At 46.9% G+C, this 16,723-nt stretch overlaps 1 protein-coding gene across 3 annotated transcripts in view; it reads left to right on the forward strand.

Moving 5' to 3' along the window:
- Nucleotides 1-16,723, forward strand: part of LYN (LYN proto-oncogene, Src family tyrosine kinase) — a 134,386-nt gene that overhangs the window by 102,767 nt on the left and 14,896 nt on the right. The window lies entirely within an intron of this gene.

Genomic DNA, 16,723 nt, shown 5'->3' on the forward strand with positions numbered 1-16,723 from the left:
CACCTGTGCATGTGACTGATTCCTCAGCACTGAGCCCACCACGCTCTTTCCTATCCCAGTGCCTCTCCACAGTCCACTTCCTGGAAGCTCACTCCCTTTGTTCTAAGCCATGCTACACCTATCAACAGACACCTTCCCTGACCTTCCTTCTAAAGCATTTCCATCCTCCTCTGTCTCGGTCCCCGCCCATTTCTTCCATAGCATGTGCTGATGTTTGAATTTTTTGATAAGTTCTTATTTACTTTTTATCCCTAGCACTTAGCACAGTGCCTTGTATACAGCAGGTGCTCAAGAACGCTTGCTGGATGACTACATTGGCCAGTTAAAGTGGGGATTGTTTCAACAATAAATTCTTTATTCTCTGCTTCATACAGCTCTAAATGGGTAACTAGAAGAACATACTTTTTGTGTGTTTAAAATTTTTTTTAATACAGAGATAGGGTCTCATATGTTGTTCAGGCTGGTCTTGAACTCCTGGGTTCAAGCAATCCTCCTGCCTCAGCCTCCCAAAATGCTGAGATTAGAGGTGTGAGCCACCATGCCTGGCCAGAACACATGTTTTTAAAAAGGTTTTCTGAGTCATTATTCAGGGATATTTAACCATAAAGTATTTTCTTCTCCCCCTTCCTCTAAGGTTTACTTTCCTGCACAAAACGTACCTCATTGGTTGAAATAAAAGTGAGAAAAGAAGCAGGAAGTAGAATATAAGTATCTGGGCCTGTGGGAAAAACATTGCATTCCTTGTGGTGTAAAGAACACCAGGAGGAATGAGAAATTCTAAATGAAGCATTTGACGTTGAGGCCAATGGCAGATGCATTCTGCTTAATCTGGAGGGAAAAAACCCCACAACTGAACAGGTTGTCCTCCCCCAGTGTCAGGCAGAGCCTCTCGTGGCCTCTCCCTGCCACTGAACAGAGACTTTTCTCAGCACCTGCTGGCAGAGGCTGATGCTGGAGTTCCTGGGTGATGGGCTGGCGGATTCTTCACAAAGTCAGGATTTCCAGCTCTTGTTCATTTGCCTCCCAGCGCCTGCAGTGTCTGTAACATGACTATCTGGCAGTGTCACGTGGTACAGAGCCAACTACTTGCATGATTATTAAGATTACATTTATACTTCAGGTTGTGTATCTCTTATTCAAAATGCTTAAGTCCAGAAGTGCTTCCGGTTTTGTTTTTTTTTTTTAATTCCCAGATTTTGAATGTCTGCATTGTAGTTATTAAGCATTTCAAAAAGGTTTGAATTTTGGAGGAGTTTGGATTTTGGATTTTTAGATTAGGTATGCTCAACTGGTCCTTTTGTCAGTGGGACTAATGGTGTGTTCAGCTGAGGTGTTTTTGATGCGTTGCAAGGAGCTGTACGGCTTGATCTTCTTTACCATTTCCAGACCTTCTACCTCCCTCACCCGGAACCCCCAGCTTTAGAGTCCATGCCATCAGACTGTGCCAGGCAGGCCCGCCTCACCGCGGTGGTCCTCGGATCCCCCAACACTCCTCCTTGGGCGCTCGCTGTTCCCAGCACAGCCACATCATCATCCTATCATTTGTAGCCATCCCCACCCCATTCTCTGTTTCTTGACTTTCACCCTCCAAGTCTCTGTCCTCTCCCCTCTAGCCACTCAGTGGGCTGACCTGTCCCACTGCCCTCTGCTCCATTTGATCATTTCCACTTCAGCCATGGTCTCCCTTCTGTCCACTCACCCTCCAGTGATCTGGTCCCAGGGCCCCTACAGCCTCCGCCTCTGGCCAGCACTTCCCATCCCTGGAACCTGCCTGTCCCTACCCCACTCCTGCTTCTCTCCTCCCCTAGCTTGGAGGCACTCATCGCCCCTCCCTCGTGTCATCTGCACCTGGCAAAATCCCAGCCCTATGGAAGTCCGACCCTTCACCTGTTTTGCCCCAACGTCCACACTGTGGACTGTGACCTACACCCAGCAGCTTTCTGCATTTCCAGTTCAAGAGAACCAGACTGAGGAGCCTCCCAAACCCCGACGTGTGCCCAGTGCACTCCCTCTCACTGCCTGCTGGAAACAGCGTCCCACCATCCCTTTCCCTTCCCCCAGACCTCCCTCTGCTTGCCTCTCTCTCAGTGGATTCCCTGCTGTCTTTTTCCCTGAGATGGGAGAAGCCGCTGGCCAAGCGCCCCCACATGCACCCTGTCCTGTGCTCTCTTGCTGTTTCAAAACATTGTTCTAGAAATTCCACACTAGCGTTTTCCCTCAGTTCTGCACCTTCCTTCTCTTTCCCCTTCATCCCTCTCCAGCTGCGTGGCCTCCAGGTGCCTCCTCCCCTTGATGACAAATGTGCTTGCAGGACTGTGCTGTTTCCCCCAGTTCTCCCCCACCCGCCTTCTCTCCACCACCCGACCCCAGCAGCGCAAGTCAGCAGTGACCCTCAGGACGCTACATCCACAGGGCACCCACGTCTCAGCGTCTTCCTAGGTGCCCGCCAGCAGGGTCTGCTGCTGCGGGTCTCTCACACCGCACCCCACGGCGCGTTTTCCTCCATTGGCTTCTGGGACGCTGTTCTCTGCTTTTACTTCCCCGTCAGCAGCCAGCTCCCCATCTGCCCAATCGATAAACCTCGCAGTGTCCCAGAGCTCAGTATTTCAACCTCTTCTTTCTCCGCACTAGATCTAAGTGATTCCATCGAAAGCATTGTATTCATTTCCCGGGGCTGCCAGGGGACTTTCAAACAGCAGAAATTAATTTTCCTGCAGTCCTGAAGGCCAGAAGTCTGGAATGAAGGTGTAGACAGGCCTGTGCTCCTAGGTTCTTGGAAAGCCTTCCAGGCCTCTCCAGCTCCTGTGCTCCCGGCGCTCCATTCCATGTCTTGTTGGCCGCACTGCTCCTGTCCCCGCCTGTCTTCCGGTGGCCTTCTCTGTGTCTCTGTCTCAGACCTCCCTCTGCCATTCTCTCATAAAGATACCAGTGGTTGGATTTAGGGTCCACCCTAAATGCAGCGTGGGATTTCACTTCAAGATCCTTGATTAAACCTGGATTTAATCTCTATTTCCAAATAAGGCCACATTCTGAGGTTCCGGGTGGTCGTGAGTTTTGGGGGACACTAGTTAATCCAGCACAGCTGTCTAGACTCCAGCCACTCCAAAACTTCTAGCTCCAGCCCACACTGCTCCTGCGAGCCCCTCCTGGCTCAGCATCCGCCCGAAGATGTGTGGTGGGCACGTCAAGCTCAACACACCCCAACTCAGTGCCTATTACCCCCGTTTCCAAAACCTGTGCCAGCTGCCATCTTCTCCCTTTTGTTGATGGCAGCTCTGTCCTTGGAGTTGTCAGGTCCCAACACTCTTCCTCTTACACCGTGTGTCCAATTCCTCAGCAAGTCTGGGGTTCTACCGTCAAAGTAGATGCGCCTTCCTAACTCCTCCACATGGTCACTCTTACCCCACTCGAATACCCACTCAAAATGAGTGATCTAGCCGGGCACGGTGGTTCACGCCTGTAATCCCAGCACTTTGGGAGACTGAGGTGGGTGGATCACGAGGTCAGGAGTTCAAGACCAGCCCGGCCAATATGGTGAAACCCCGTCTCTACTAATAATACAAAAAAAAAAAAAATCAGCTGAGTATGATGGTGCATGCCTATAGTCCCAGCTACTTGGGAGGCTGAGGCAGAAGAATTGCTTGAACCTGGGAAGCAGAGGTTGCAGTAAGCTGAGATCCCACCACTGCACTCCGCCTGGGTGATAGTGAGATTCCAAAAAAAAATGAGCGATCTACGCGCTGCCTGTCTACTCTTGTGCTCAGCGGTGGCTCCCCCCAGCCCAGTGGTCACGCAGCAGTCAGAGCAATGCTTTGAGGCATAAATCAGACAACCCCCTCACTCTCAGCCTTCCAGTTCCTCCTGGCCACACTCCAAATGCAGGTGGAAGTCCTCATAATGGCCATTTGCCTGCAGTGTGTGTCCATGATGCAGATTTGATTTCAGAAGTTACTCCTTTTCATACATTTTTTTATTGTCTTATTTGTTTGGAAATCTGTGTTTCCAGGTTTCATACTTCATTAAACTCACTTTGGATTCTTGTTTAGAATCTGCAGGTGTCTAGCTAGGTCCCTCTGCCTGTTAGCAGTCATTAAGGGGTAGGACCCTGAACAAGCCGTGGGGGTCCCGTGGGCTTGGATAGTCAGGAAGCACTGCCATCAAGAAGTTGTCGAACCGAGCGAGTGATCCTTTTTCTAGGTCACACATCTTGCAGGCGAATGCTGCTTTTCCCCACTAGAAAGCTGCCGTGCTGAGGAGGATCTGTATTTCTCTCACTGCTCTAACGGGATGAAGCCCAGGAATTGTTTGTCCAAATCACTGGGCATGGACAAGTCCTACCTGGTGAGCAAAATGCTTGACCTTGCTTCTTGCTCAGCTTCAGCCCTTGCAGCTCCGCCCGTCCGCTCCTGCCCCGACATCCTTAGGAAAAGGAAAATGCAGGAGCAGCCACAGAGGGCAGACATCACAGGCTTCCCTTGTAAACACACGGTATTTTGAAAACGTACTTCAAAGGGGTTGAAATATAAATAAAGATGATAGCAAATCTGTTTCAGGTATATTTGGAACTTATTAGATCTTGTTCAGACTTCCTTAAAGTTTGTCACAGGACAAATAAATCAGGGATTGTTTTCAGAGCTCAGGCGCTGGCCTTGTACAGGAGTTCTTTTCAGAATAACACACGTCAAGTTCTTTAAGGTATTTTCTCTTAGTTGAAATATAGCACAGCTGCCCGCTATGTACGTTCTTCTTCTCAGCTGTCTGACATGGTGTATATTCATTTGCTGAATTATTATTTTCTGCCTTCCCCCATTAGGGAGTAAACTCTGTAGGCAAGGACTGTTTAGTGGACTTGTAACTGGGTGGGGCTCCTGGTGTACAGGCAGGACTATGTGTGGTTGGCTGGAAGGGGGGAATGTCAGTTCTCAATGGAGATACCTTGACCTTCAGTCTTTTAATATAACTAAGAGTGGCTGAGTGCAATGGCTCACACCTGTAATCCCAACATTTGGGAGGCTGAGGCAGGAGGCTCACTTGAACCCAGGAGTTCGAGTCCAGCCTGGGCAGCATAGTGAGACCTCACCTCTACAAAAAAATAAATAAAATTACCTTGGTGTGCGGTGAGCACCTGTGGTCCCAGTTACTCAGGAGGCTGAGGTGGGAGGATTGCTTAAGTCCTGGAGGTTGAGGCTACAGTGAGCTGTGATCCTGCTACCACTCTCCATCCTGGGCCTCAGAGTGAGACCCTGTCTCAAAAACCCACCAGAATCCCCAAAACTATAAAAACCCTACCTTATATATATACTAAGGGAGTACACATGGCATAGCATCCTAGTGACATTACAAATAGCAGCTGTATCCCTTTATATTCCTGCCAACAGTGTGCGAGATTTCTAGTTTCTCCACATCCTCGCTAATGCTTATTGTTTTCTGGGTTTTGATAATATCCATCTTAAGGGGTAGTCCAGTGAATTTTGAAATATCCATCCCAATGAAATAGTCCAGAGAGTTTTTGCAAGAGAAGATAAATGGGTATTCATTGACAAACTTCCTGTTTTCTAAAGAAGTAATTCTGTTTCATGGACACTTACTGATTTAAATATGGGTATTTGTGAAACTGTAATTTGAAAATTATGTCTCCCCAAGGCATTGCGGGTCCTTGCATGCTGCTGGATTAACTAGATTTTGAGCAGTCCCAGAAATCTCCACCAGCCCTAAGCTTGGATATACCAAACGCTGCCTCATCTTTGAGCTGTGAAGGTAGTCTAACAGACAGCAGGCTTTAACTTAATTGTTTATTATGATTATTATTATTTTAGAGACAGGGTCCCTTTCTGGTGTCCTAGGCTAAGAGCAGTGATGTGATGATCATGGCTTACTGCAGCCTCAAACTTCTAGGCTCAAGCAATCTTCCCACCTCAGCTTCCCAGGTAGCTGAAACTACAAGATGTGCCACCACACCTGGCTAATTTTTTAAATTTTTTGTAGAGATGGGGTCTTGTTTTGTGTCCAGGCTGGTCTGAGCTCAAGCAATCTTTCCTGCTTGTCCTTGCAAAGCATTGAGATTACAGGTGGGAGCCGCCACATTCAGCCTAAGTTGACCATTTTTTAAATTATCTGGTTTTCTTATTTCTTTTTGCCTCCTTTTTTCCACTGCCAACTTGGTGAGCATTCTATTTCTAGAATAGAATAAAAAGAATCTTTGGCCGAGCGCAGTGGCTCATACCTATAATCCCAGCACTTTCAGATGCCGAGGCAGGCAGATTGCCTGAGCACAGGAGTTCAAGACCACCCTGAGCAACATGGTGGAACCCCATCACTACTAAAATACAAAAAATTAGCTGGGCATGATAGCGCATACCTGTAGTCTCAGCTACCCAGGAGGCGGAGGCACGAGAATTGTTTGAGCCCCAGAGACGGAGGTTACAGTGAGCCAAGATTGGGCCACTGCCCTCCAGAATGAGACTACATCTCAAATAATAACAATAATAATAATAATAATCTTTCCTGTTTATTTATTTATTTTGAGACAGAGTCTGACTCCGTCACTAAGGCTGGAGTGCAGTGGTGGAATCTTGTCTTGCACCCGTCACCTCCTGAAGCGATTCTCCTGCCTCAGCTTCCCGAATATCTGGGATTATGGGCACGTGGCACTGGACCTGGCTAAGTTTTGTATTTTCAGTAGAGACAGAGTTTCACCATGTTGGTCAGGCTGATCTCAAACTTCTAGCCTCAAGTGATCCACCCACCTTCGCCTCCCAAAGTCCTGGGATTATAGGCGTGAGCCACTGCGCCCTGCTCAAATCCTTTCTTTTTAAACGAAGTAGCCAGTGTGGATGAATGTTTGAGCACAGGCTTTGAAGCCTGGACCAGCCAGACTTGGGTTGGAATCCTGGCCTTTTAAAGAAATTGTAACCGCTCCAAATCTCAGCCTCCTCCTCATAGTAATGAGAAGTATATAACCTACTTCATGGGCTCGTTTGAACGATTAACATACCTAGCGCAGTGCCTGGGCAAGTAGGAGCTAATACATGGTAGCTATCATCATCGTCATCATCAAAGTATAGATTTCACTATTTCTTAGCAGTTTTACTTGGAAAAGGAGACTATTATGATAACCAAATGAAGTTCAAATCAAATTTCCAAAAAATGTTGATCCCAAAAAAGTAGAGTACAAACAAGAATGCACGAGCTCTCTGTTCCATCCCTTTCCTCCATCCAAATTATGGACTGAAGATTAGAGGGATCGAGTGCTGGGGAATCAGTGAATATTAACAGGTGGAAAAGTGTTTCTGTGACCACTGTGGAGGGACACATAACAAAAGCCATCGTATTTGTAGTACAGACGAGATGTGTTCTTAAACTTTCTCTTTGCAAACTCCCTGTTGTATGTGAGTGTGTTTTTACATTCTGTTTTTCTGTTGTTAGCATTAAATGGTCTTTTTAGGTCAGTTTGGGATTGACTCCAGGGGCTTCCAGTTATAAAAAATCCTTTAGAGAGACTAGGTTTTACTCAATTGCTAATTTTTCAGTTCCAACTTATTAATATTGTTATTTTATAGGCTTCCTAGGGCTTTTGGGCATCATTAATTATGTGAATTCTTCTTTTTCTCAAGCATAGGAAGACAATATATTCCTAGAGAGTGAGACAGTCAGTGCCTGCTAGAACAGGTAAAGCATCAGGAAAATCAGATATTCATTTTTCCTGCTTTTTGATGGGTTTCTCCTTTAATTTTTCTCACTGCTTGTCTAGATGACAAATGTTTTCCAAGCAGCCAATTCTAAGCCAGGTTGCGTTTTCAGTTCCAGTTTCTCATTTAGGCTGGAATTTCCTGGGGTAGATTTAGCTTTGCTTGAGAGATCACATTTAGCCCCTCAGTGAGGTTCCTTTGATCCCTTTTTTCCCTCAGTCATCTGACAGAAATGTGGGTTCTTCTCATTAAAGTGAAAAAAAAAACAAAAAACTCACCGAGCACGATAGCCTTGCTTGTCTTTGCCAATTTCTCAGAAAATCAATAGTAATTAGGATGAACAGAGGAGCACTAAAGCAAGAGTTCCAGAGTGAGGTCATCCACGCAGCTTCATTATTTATCCAAAGCACTACTCATGTTCTCTGGTGGTAGCAGCCGGGTATGTGTGCTGAGCACAGGGCATATGCCCAAGAAGGCTGGTGATGGCTCAGAGCCTGCGCCTTGGGTGGGAGGGAGTTTGCTGGAAGCCAGTTTCACTGCGTGGGGTGCTGGGGTTCACAGACTTCTCATTGGGCCTTTGAGAAAAGCAGGAAAAGATGAGTGACCTGGATGGTCATCACTAGGAAGCCACTAGGCAGGGGCATTATCTGAGCTCTGCTTGGGTTTGTAAAACATTATTGAGATTTCCCTCCCCAACGAATCCACATAAAAGAAGTCCATCTGATACATTACCTAGGGCCTTGGTGGTTAGGAATTTCCCATCTCTGGTGTGGTCACAGGCAACTCACTTCTCAGTGGGTGTGTCTGATGATGCAAAGCTGCAGTCCTTCAGGAGGGAGAGACCAGTTGCCTTTCCTTGGGGATGTCCAGGCAGGTGCCTGTGGATGGGTCCTGCTGAGCCTGCTCACATGGGCACTCCCCATTCAGGAAATAGCAACTTACTTTCTACTTTCATACTGTTAGAGGAGAGGGAATTTAAATGAGTGCACTCCACTCAATCTTTTCTAAAACTTTGGTCTGATTTAACCAAATGGAAAAGTATCTGAGACAAGTCTCAAGCAATTTAGAGGTTTATTTTGCTGAAGCTGAGGTCCACAGCCCATGACACAGCCCAGAGGTCCTGGAAACATGTGTCCAAGGTGGCCGGGATACAGCTTGATCTCACACATTTTAGGGAGACAGAAGTTATAGGCAAAGACATAGATCAGTACACATAAGGGGTACATTGCTTCAGCCCAGGAAAGCGGGACGTCTTGAAGCTGGGAGGGGAGGCTTCCAAGCCATAGGTGGATTCAAAAATTTCCTGACTGGCTGGGCGCAGTGGCTCACACCTGTAATCCCAGCACTTTGGGAGGCCGAGGTGGGTGAATGACCTGAGGTCAGGAGTTTGAGACCAGCCTGGCCAACATGGCAAAACACTGTCTCTACCCTAAAAATACAAAAATTAGCCAGGCATGGTTGTGGGCACCTGTAATCCCAGCTACTTGGGAGGCTGAGTCAGGAAAATCACTTGAACCCAGGAGGTGGAGGTTGCAGTGAGCTGAGGTCATGCCACTGCACTCCAGCCTGGGCCATAGAGTGAGACTCTGCCTCAAAAAAAAAAAAAAGAAAAAGAAAAAAAAAGTCCTGATTGGCCATTGGTTAAAAGAATTAAGCTGTGCCCGAAGAGTTATAATAAACTTGAGTTAAGGTATAGGGAGTGGTGGTTATCGAAGTCAAGGTTCTTATTATGTAGATGAAGCCTCCAGGTAGCAGGCCTCAGAGAGAACAGATGTGAATGTCTCTTATTGGACCTTAAAAGGTGTCAGTTAAATTTCTCCTGGATCAGGAAAGGACCTGGAAAGGGAGGGGAATTCTCTAGAGAATGTAAATTTCCCCCATAAGAAATGGCTTTGTAGGGCTGTTTCAAAATATGTCTAAGAAGTACATTTTAAAGTAAAATACTTTGATCTCCTTTAGAACCTGTTATGTGTCATGGGATGTTATACTAGAGTCTGGTTGGAATTTGGTGTCTTGTTGCCACGAAGACTCTGTTCTATCAGTCTCAGGATCTCTATTTTAATGTTAACGCTGGTCATTGGTGTCTGCACTCCAAAAGGGAGCAGGGCTTAATGAGTCATGTCCAATTTCCCCTCTCATCATGGCCTAAACTAGTTTTTCAGGTTTCTTTGAAATCCCCTGGGCCAAGAGGAGGGTCCACCCAGTTGGTTAGGGGGCTTATAATTTTAATTTTGGTTTACATATTTTCAACATCATGCCCTGGGGAAAAAGTTATTTGCAAAGTAAATCAGAGTCTAAATGTTGTATTCTGTCCCCACCCTACCCAGCGTAAGTGTGTGTATATGTAAGGATGTCTGTGTGTGTAAAATCATACGAGAGGTGTGAATATACCAACAAATAGAGACACGCTGGCAGCATTACCATGTCGAGTTAAGCAGCCATGTCCATAGTGGCCTCTGAGATGCTGCTTGGGGTCTGAGGTCCATCCCTGATCCCACTTCGCCACCAGCCCTGACAGCTGGGTTGCCTCCACCTGGAGGAAGCGGCATCTTTTCTCACCTGCTGTGGCCCCGAGGGTAACTCTGTTGAAGGGTTGACACTTCCTGTTTCACACCAGCAGTGGGAGAGAAAGTCCTGCCCCTTTGGGGTCAGAACGTTGGGTAAGATCTTACTTCTCTCTTTCTCCGGTCCACGTGTGCCTCTAGCTGCCTCCAAGCCTTGTCCTGTGGTAGGCATCTGCTCAGCTGATTGGCAGTGGAAGAAGAGGCAGACACTTGGTGACTAACTCCTTTTCTTCTCACTATACATTAATTAGAAAGGCCGCTCTGGAAGACTAGAAGTCTATCTATCCAGCATCAAACAAGATAAGGCTGTCCGTTAACTCAGGAAGCATTATTATTAATCTGTTCTGTGTACCTAGACTTCACTGGGTACAAGACGCCAGGAGTTTCACCAGAACCTCCCACCTCTAGGATTTGCTCTTTGCCCAGTGGTTCTGTGCCTCCTCCCAGGACAGCAGTGGGTTCAGCACAGTCTTCTGTGTCATTGGCTCAGCCATAGGCATTTTCAGGAAACAGTCATCACCTTGCTCCACACTCAGAGCTTTGGTCGCGATGTACCCCCAGGAGCTCCCTTATCCCTGTGCCCAGTAAACCGCATTTTTAAAATGAAAATGAAAAACACAAAAACAGCAAAGGTAGAAAATACCATCATATGTTTTCACTGAAGGCACAAAAAGAGGAACTTAAAAAATGTGCGTTGACCACACTATTTGAGCCAAAGAGCACAAGAAACACCAGCACATCTCAGCCTAAGTCAGGGGTATGGAAACCTCGCTGACATCGCCTCTCTACGGGATTAGTCTCATTCTACGTAATGGGGATGCTTTTTATTGCAGACTTCCAGTAGCTTCACATATCAGCTCTCTAAGACAGAGTTAGACATCAGCACTGGAGGAAAGAGACAGTTTAAATTAGTTCTTCGGTGTCTGCAGGTGGTTTAGGAAGTTGGGGTTTTCTTGTCTTTGTTCACCTCTGGGCTGACATTACGATGAAGAGAATCACATGGCCCAAGAGGAAGAGACTCTCCTCATTTGGTTTAGCACCAAAAGATTGAATTGGTTTCCCAAGCCCTGTGAGCAATGGCTCCAGCCCCAGGAGGTGGAGGTTGCAGTGAGGTTCATAACAGAGGGAGAGGAGCTGGGGCCTGACACTACATCCCCTGCCTCCGAGCCATGAGGCCCACAAGGTCCTGGCCTGACTTGCAGGAAAACAAGTTCAAGCCATGTGTTTCAAACTGTTGGTGGACTAGAAATTCTGCCAAGGTGTTTCGGCACCTTCCTCACCTGCCGCTTCCCTCACCCCAGCTCCATATGGGGCCTCCTCCTCCCTGGCCTGGGCTCCTTATGCTGGCCCTGCACGCCTTGCTCCTTTTTTTGTTAAGCTCAGTTGCATCCAGCCTTCTTCCCCAAGCATTATGAAGACAGCAGTCCACCTATGAGGTTGCTCAAAGGCAACATGTGGAGACTAAGATTTAGCTTAAGCGTTCAAGCCTGTGATCTAGTGCTGTGCTTCTCAAACTCTAAGCTCTGGAGGCTGGGAAGTCCAAGATCAAGGCGCCAGTAGATATAGTGCCTGGCAAGGTATGTCTTTCTGTGTCCTCACATGGAAGAATGTGGAAGGACAAAAAAAAAGGGTCAAACTCTGTGTGAAGCCTCTTTTATAAGGGCCTTAATCCAATTCATGAGGAAGGATCTCTCAAGACTCAATCACCTACTAAAAGCCCCACCTCTTAATATGATTGCATTGGAGATTAAGTTTCAGCATGAATTTGGTGGGACACATTCTGACCATAGCATCATGCATCTGCAATGGCGGTAAGATTGTCCCCAAGGGAGCAAAAATTGATCCTTGGGGGGTGAGGAAATCTTAGATATTACAATAGTTTGTGGCCCTCCAAAGTTCATACCTACGTAATTCAACCTTCTTTCTTCGTATTTAATTTCTCCTGTTAAGAACACATTAACTTTAATTTAAATTTTAATTCAGCGAATCTTCCTAGAGGAATGATAATGGAAACAAGGCTGAGAAACGCTGTTCTAGACAGAGACAACTGACACAAAGCTTTGCATGTACTTCCTGAAATGGGAGCCAGGAGTTGTTTCTGAGTCCCTGTCTGAGGGGTGAAATTTGGACTTAACAACAGTGAGAGGAAAGCTCAGCAGTCTCTTTTTATCCTCTCAGAGAAGAAGCACTCTCTCAATGAAATCTTTGGGTTCCAGAAGCATTTAGTTACCTCTTGGTACCGAGCTCTCTTGCGGGTCTGACGTTCTGGAGTGTGGTGTCAGGCGCACGGACTTTGAGGTCAGACACACCTGGTGTAAATGGGAGCGTTCTCCTTCACTCTGCGGCTTTCGACCTTTCCTTCAGTTTCTCAAAACCTCATTTGCATCTGTACACTGGAAGTAAAACCTTCCTGGTGAATTTGCTGTTAAGGTGCAACATGAGTTGAGTGTAAAGGATGTGAAGCAGTGTTTGGTGTATAGTAGGTGTTCAATTGTCGTGGGGAAATGGTGGTTATTAATATCCGTCTACCTACTCACCTACCTATCATCATCATTTCAGTCAAATGTCTGTGGGCACAAAACAACTAAACAATCTTCTGAATCAAACACATCCTCTTCTCATCAAGCTTGACCAACTCCATGTAACTCCCTCAGAAGTCAGGCTTTCCAAGCTGCTGGAACAATAGGAAATGGGAGTCCCTGGGCACAGCTGGGCTTTGGCTCATGTATTTATGTGACAGCTTTTTCTGCAGTGCTGAACGCTACAGGGCCCTGGAAGAGGAAGAAGGTATTCCATGAAAAGTTGACCCTACATTCAATCAGCCAAAGTGGTCTCTGATTTCTTCCTCTTGTTTGAAATAGAGCTGGATTTACTGTAGCCATAGTAAATACACCACCTCCAACAACAACAAATTAAGATTTTTAAAAAAGAAACCAAGAAAGAACAATACACACAGACGAGGGAAAGAATAAAGAGAATGAATGAATTTTATGTAAGAGGAGAGTTGTGATATTTATGATCTGAAAAGGAAGTCATATCTGAAGCTTTTATTTTGCCCCCATATTCATTGTTTATTCAACTTGGCTAATGCTATTGTTTCTAATCTTGTCTTGGTGAATGCTTTTATTACTGTTTGGAATCTGAGCACCTTCAAGCACTCTGGCATGGAAAAGAAGGCTGAAATACACTAGGCTTGTTGCAAGTCTGTTATTATTTCTGAGAATCATTTTTTTAATGCACTCAGATTTATGCAAATATGGGATGTGAGTAGATGTGATGAGAGCCTTACTAATGGCTGGGCGCGATGGCTCACATCTGTAATCCCAGCACTTTGGGAGGCTGAGGAGGGTGGATCACAAGGTCAGGAGATCAAGACCATCCTGGCCAACATGGTGAAACCCTGTCTCTACTAAAATACAAAAAATTAGCTGGGAGTGATAATTTTTTGTATGCCTGTAATCCCAGCTACTCAGGAGGCTGAGGCAAGTGAATCGCTTGAACCGGGAAGCAGAGGTGGCAGTGAGCTGTGATCGCACCACTGCACTCCAGCCTGGCAACAGAGCAAGACTCTGGCTCAAAAAAGAAAAGCCTGACTAACAAGTCCCTGGAGTGCTTTTTGTAATGAGTTGATCATCAAAATCTGTTACCAAGAAGGAGAGCCATTGTGTGTCCTTGCTGCTGTGTGGGAGGCTGGGTCCCTGCCACCACACCCACCTGTGTGGCCAATCAGTAGCCTTGGGAGAGGGGCCAGCACAGTTTCCTGGTTGATATTGTCAAATGCGGTTTCAGGCCCGATTTGGGACTTCAGCCAGCTTTGGCTTCTTTGGGTTCTTGGCCCACTTTATATATAATTATTGGAATGTTAGGTAAGTATCTAAGAAGTAAGAATTTTTCAAGGCTGCACTACCATGGCGTGGAGCAGGGAGGCAGGGACAGTGTCAGCTATGACCGCTCAGTTGCTGCTGTCTCATCTGGGCTCCTGTAGCCAAGTCTGGTCTGTTTGAACCAGGCATTGTGGCTCTATTGCCAAAAGCCTGTTTTGTTAAAATCATACACTCCTTTCTTCCACACATGCTCAGCCTGATCTTCAATCTCCCCTTTTCCCAGTTTTACTGGCTCTTTCTAACAAGTCTTGTTGAACTTGGGTTACCAGCAGACAAAGGGAAACAGAGGCAGGGCTCCTTGCCCCCAGTCACCACCAAAATTGCCACCCCGGGTCATCCGCTTCAGTACTGCCCACTCTAGAAGGAGCTATCTTGAGCTTCCGCCGCCCTCACCACGCCACTCCCTGCTGTTTCTGGGCAGCAGAGGCTTCTAGAGAAAGTCATAGACTCAGAGAAGCTCTGCCGCCACCTGGGTCGTCACCACTGCCCACCTTCTGTTGACTTCCTATAGAGGCTGTTTGAATCTTTTCCAGGGTCTGGTAAAAGTTGTGCATCTCCCCAATGCCCAGGGTTTGTGACAGTTGGGAGAAAGGGAGGGGACACGAAGCCACTGCTTTCCAAATGTGCCCTGGCCTTTTTCTGCTGTCTGTCTGGTTTCTGCTCTGCTCTGCTCTGCTCAGCCTCAGCCCCTGTCCCACTTCTGAGGTTCCTCCTGAAATCAAGCGCCTGGCTGTGCTCAGTGACACCTGCCTTGGGTCCATGCAGACTGTGTAGGTTGGGTGAAAGGGGCAGGGAGTGAGCGTTCCACGCAGAGGCAGGTGGTCGAAGCAGGAAGGAGGGGGTCATGGTGAGGAGGTGGAGGGCTGAGGGGAGGCCGGGTCACACGGGGCCTTGGCAGCAGTACAGCGGAGCTTGGACCACATTCTTTGTTTCCACTTAGAAGTGAAATACTGGGCTGAATAGTCTTTAGGACTGATGTAGGGCATGCTGATTATTTCACTTGAGATTTTTGTGACCATGAGAATGTCATCTGCCAAATCCCTGCAGTGGTGGGCTAACAAGGTAGCATTCCGGTTGTATGAAAACTTTAGCCCGTTTCCCAAAGGACTGACTTTGGCTCTGAGAAGAGATTTGGTGACAAGTGTGAAGGTTCCAATGTGTACAAGTGAGAATAGAAAAGATACCTTCAGGCCCAGCGTGGTGGCTCACGCCTGTAATCCCAGCACTTTGGGAGGCTGAGGTGGGCAGATCACAAGTTCAGAAGTTCAACACCAGTCTGGTCAATATGGTAAAACCCCGTCTCTACTAAAAATATAAAAAATTAGCCAGGCATGGTGGCGCATGCCTGTTGTCCCAGTTATTCGAGAGGCTGAGGCAGGAGAATCACTTGAACCTGGGAGGTAGAGGTTGCAGTGAGCCGGGATCGCACCACGCTACTGGCACTCCAGCCTCGGCAACAGAGAGAGACTCCGTCTCAAAAAAAAAAAAAAAAGATATCTTCAGCCCTGGAGGTGTTTATACACATTGACCATCTAGGGTGCATAAAGGTGAGTTCAGAGAAGGCCTCACTGGGCAGAAGATGAGGCCAGGGAGAGGGAGGGAAAGGCAGACCCAATAACAAGGACCTACTCTTTTGTTAAGCAATGTGGTCTGGAACTGGCAGCATGAATTGCATGATAACCAGGGATGCTGTCACGGACGACTGGGGAAAGTCAGACCCTCCAAGCCAAGCCACCTGCCTTTCAAGGTAGAGTCTGGCAGAATACATTCATTCCTGTGTGAAAAATTGGAACCAGAGTTTTCTCTAACTGCTCACCGGAGACACTACTGCTTGGTTTTCTTCTTTCCTCCTTGCCCTTTGCTTGCTTCCTCCTTCCCTCCCTTCCTTCTCCCTCCTTTCTTGTTTCCTTCCTTTGTTTCCATGTTCCTTCTTTCCTTGCTTGCTTTCTCGCATCCTCCTTTCCCTCCTTCTTTTTTCTTCCTTCCTTCTCCTTAACTTTATCATTTGGTGATGTCTTCCTTAAAAACCTGATTTCGGAAGGATACCACACTTTCTATGCAGCAACAAGCAGTGGTTTTGCCTCCCTGTGTTATTGTTGTGTTTAAATCCTGGATTCTTCCCTGCTGTCATACTTCCCCTTGAACCTGGAAGGTGGAGGTTCCAAGTGGAAGTCATGAGAGTGAATCTTGCCAGGCGTGGTGACTTATGCCTATAATTTCAGCACTTTGGGAGGCTGAAGTGGGTGGATCACCTGAGGCCAGGAGTTTGAGACCAGCCTGGTGAAACCCTGTTTCTACTAAAAATAGAAAAAGCAGCATGGTGAAATCCCATCTCTACTAAAAATACAAAAATTAGCCAAGCATGGTGGCAAGCACCTGTAATTCCAGCTACTCGGGAGGCTGAGGCACGAGAATCACTTGAACCCAGAAGGCAGGAGGTTGCAGTGAGCCGAGATTGCGCTGCTGTACTCCAGCATGGGGGACACAAGTGAGACTGTCACCAAAAAAAAAAAAAAAAAAAAAAGAGTGAATCTTTGTGATTATCCTGGAGGAAATGTACAGAGAGAACTTGGAGAACCAGTTTTAT

This window comes from Aotus nancymaae, unplaced genomic scaffold (assembly GCF_030222135.1).
Source record: "Aotus nancymaae isolate 86718 unplaced genomic scaffold, 86718_ANA_hifiasm-v0.15.2.pri h1tg000036l, whole genome shotgun sequence".
Lineage (NCBI taxonomy): Eukaryota > Metazoa > Chordata > Mammalia > Primates > Aotidae > Aotus > Aotus nancymaae.